The sequence below is a fragment of the Pteropus vampyrus genome, unplaced genomic scaffold, assembly GCF_000151845.1.
Source record: "Pteropus vampyrus isolate Shadow unplaced genomic scaffold, Pvam_2.0 Scaffold5, whole genome shotgun sequence".
Taxonomy (NCBI): domain Eukaryota; kingdom Metazoa; phylum Chordata; class Mammalia; order Chiroptera; family Pteropodidae; genus Pteropus; species Pteropus vampyrus.
Genome location: NW_011888786.1, coordinates 6,271,608 through 6,274,991, shown reverse-complemented (window position 1 = coordinate 6,274,991; position 3,384 = coordinate 6,271,608). Strand labels below are relative to the sequence as shown.

At 45.7% G+C, this 3,384-nt stretch overlaps 1 protein-coding gene across 2 annotated transcripts in view; it reads left to right on the top strand.

The window, feature by feature from the left end:
- Nucleotides 1-6: 6 nt before the first annotated feature.
- Nucleotides 7-3,384, top strand: part of ADGRA3 (adhesion G protein-coupled receptor A3) — a 105,429-nt gene continuing 102,051 nt past the window's right edge. For both annotated transcript variants that reach the window (XM_023534114.1, XM_011365194.2), the window contains exon 1: nt 7-114. The gene's annotated coding sequence lies outside the window, so the exon portion shown is untranslated. The remainder of the gene's footprint in view (nt 115-3,384) is intronic.

The following is a 3,384-nucleotide window of genomic DNA, read 5'->3' as shown; positions in this document are numbered from 1 at the left end:
ACCCCGAGCGGCCGGCAGGGCGGCCAGTGCCGCCGAGGGCAAGGTGGTGTGCAGCAGCTTGGAGCTCGCCCAGGTCCTGCCCCCGGACACGCTGCCCAACCGCACGGTCACCCTGTGAGTAGCCCTCGCGTCCGCCCTCGCCCTGCGGCGCCTCCTCGTCGTCCCGCCTCCCCGCAGCTTCGGAGCGGGGTCCTGCCGGCACCCACGCGCCTTTGTGTGAATGAAGCTGCGGGCGGGGGGCTGCTGGGTGCTGGGCTTGGCCTCGGCGCATTTCGGGCGAAGGCTAGTGAATCGGCCTCCGAATCGCCTTCCAGCCCCGCTAGTTTGCAAAGTAAAAGTTTTCGGGTTCACCCGCGCGCCCCGCGCTGCCTGGGCGCAGCGCTCCTGTCGCAGCGCGGTGCCACGTGAGGATGCGAGTAAACATGCAGTGGGCAGAGTTACAGCTCATTCATCCTGAGCTCGGACTTCAGAAAACAGCGCCTGAGTCCCAGCGCCAGCCCTTCAGCTCTGCTCGTAAAGTTACACTGGGAGGCTGGTTGCAGCGTTATCAAATACAAGGACTTTGAACGTCCCTGTGTGTACCCCGCCCCGCGGTCCCCCCCACCCCCCACATTGCCTTGCCTTTTGCTATCTTCGTTTTATTACAGTTAAAGAGCACCTTTTGAAATGCAGTTGTTATTAAGGGCTGGAAACATAATCGGGAAGAAGCCAGCCGTGTACCCTCCAGCCTCGTTTAAACGTGTGTGCGAGCTCCGATTTAAAAGCCGAGAACTTCGGAATTGGAAACTGTCGGTTTGTTAGCCTTCCACCTCGAGGGATTTGATTTTCGGATTGAGTTGGCACCTAGAAGGAAGTTTTTGGCCTCTGAGTTTGTGCTGAGATTTCACGGTCTGGTTTTGCAAGCGTGGTTCTGCTGATTCCAGCTGAACAGTTGGCTCAGTGACTCTTGATTCTGTTTTCTGAACTATGAATTGGTTTGGAAAAGTTTGAAAGTGTTTCTAATGGATATTTTGTCGACGTGAAATATGAGTCGGTCCCCTTGTTTTGATTGGTTTCCTAAAAAAGAATCAAGGCTGCCACTATGAAAACATGGAGGCCGGGGGAGCAGCGTGACCCATGAAAAAACTTAAAATATGGTTTTTCATTTAAGCCCAACCCGGGTGTGTGTGTGTGTGTGTGTTTATGGAGGCATGAAAATGGGTGAAATCGTTTTCGTTTTGTTTGACTCCTCTACCAACTGTTGACCATTTGGTAGTAGCAGCAGCTGGATTTGTTTCTTAGCCAGATTCTTTGAAGTGGAAATTTGGGGTATGGGACCTTAATTAGAGCCTTGAGCCAAGTGGAGAAAAACCCCTGTGTCGGAGGTGCCCCTTATTACTCTGCATGAATTGGTCATCATACATTTGGGTTCTAGATCAGAGACGCTTAAACTGATTCAAGTTTAGGTCGACTTTTCCCAAAACGTCAGCAGTTCTTACTGGATTAGATCAACAACTTGTAAATTGTCGATTTCGCTTCATAGGGAAAAAAAAAATGATGTTGTAGAGAATCACTTTTCAGCATGTTATCAGTTAAACTGTTTTCCTTAATTTTTCACAAGCTGAGAAAAACATAAGTGCCTTTGAAATGTCATTTTAATCCAATTACTTTGCTCCTGAAAGGTTTTTACATTGAAAAGAAATTAACAAAATTTATTTAGTGAGTCAGAAGAAATTGTAATTTAAGGATCAAATAAAATTAATGTTCTGGATGAAATTGCTTCGAGATATATTGGACTTGGAAGAGGGTCTTCCGGGCCATTCCTCTCATTTCATTAGGGAACGAATCCGAGGGTCACTGTGGATAAGTGATTTGACCAAGTTCTAGTGAATGAACAATTGGGCATCCGTGTCCCAGATTCTTGTCCTGCGGTTCAGATGCTTCTCATCTTTCCCACCTTACCTTCCTTTTTCTTCTCAGTTCAATAGTTCTTGTTGAGTGGTTCTTTAGGTGGTAGGAAGATGTTGAGGTTTGGACTAGATGTTCGTTTGCCAGGGCTGCTGTAAATCACCACAGACGTGGTGGCTTAAAACAGATTTCTTCTCCCACAGCTCTGGAGGCCAGAAGTCTAAAATCAAGGTGTCAGCAGGGCCACCAGGCTTCCGAAGGCTCTAGGAAGGAATCCTCGCTTTTTTCATCTCCTGACCTCCCTTGTATCATAGCAGCCCAACTCCAGTCTCTGCTTGTCTTCACATGGGCTTCCTCCCCACGTGTCTCTGTGTCTCAAATACTCTCTTTTTTCTCATAAGGAAACCAGTTATTGAATTTGGGGTCCACCCTAAGTCCAGAATAATTTTATCTCAATTTTCCTAACTTAATCTTCAAATAAGATCACTTTTCAAAGGTACCAAGAGTTAAGACTTGGACATATCTTTTTGGAGTACACTATTCACATCACTGTAGAATATAAACATGACCTTTTTTCACCAGGGACATGGAGAGAGATTTGGGGGGAAAATCCACGAATAAATTTCTGAATACCGTCTCAGAACAGTATGGTAAATTCTCTAACACTTGGTGCACATGTAGCAAAAGGAACTCAGAGGAGGGCAGCCAAGACCCTGCCTTGGGGCATAGTTGGTGGGATCGAGGGGCTGGGAATCCTCAAGATCTCGAGAAGGCTGAGAAAGATAATTATGAAGGAATCGATGAGAGGGGGAAATGAAACGATGGAAGCTGGGAGCCCCCTGCATGCCCACCCGCTTAGAGAGGACAATGTTGATTGCAGTGTGGTGCTGTCAATGCTGCTAGAATGTCAGCAGCAAGTGTCCACTGCCCAGAGTGGTCAGAGGGGAGGCTGTAGGGGCTAGCTGAAGAGCAGCCAGGCTCTCTGGTTCGAGTTTTAATCTTAGTTGTGGCCAACTGTTTTCAGCTGATCTGTGATGCGGCTGCATCTTGGAAAATTGATGGGAGTTGGCAAGGATGGGATAAATTTTTCTTTTGTTAATATTGAGAAAATAAGGTCCTTTTTTTCTACTTAGTAGATGAACTAGACTTAAACGTAGTGTAAAGCTAAGAACCTTCAACTGTCTTAGTGAACAACACTCATTTCCAAAACCCTGTTTATTGGGAGTTCTAGCAGAAATTCTTGGCGTGACCACACTTGTTCCCTGTATTTCATGTAGCCTTTATTTATTAAAGGATTAAACTGCATTTATTGTTTTTTTTACACACACACACACGGAATAAAAATTTAACCACATTTAATGTTTTTTTTAGGAATGTACTAAATAATTTAAAATTCTATGTCTTATGTGTAATGCTGCTCAGTATTTTAAGTTTTAAAAATTTGGAGGACTTCAGTGATAGTTTTACAAATCTAGCCCTTGCTTTTCCAAATGTTAG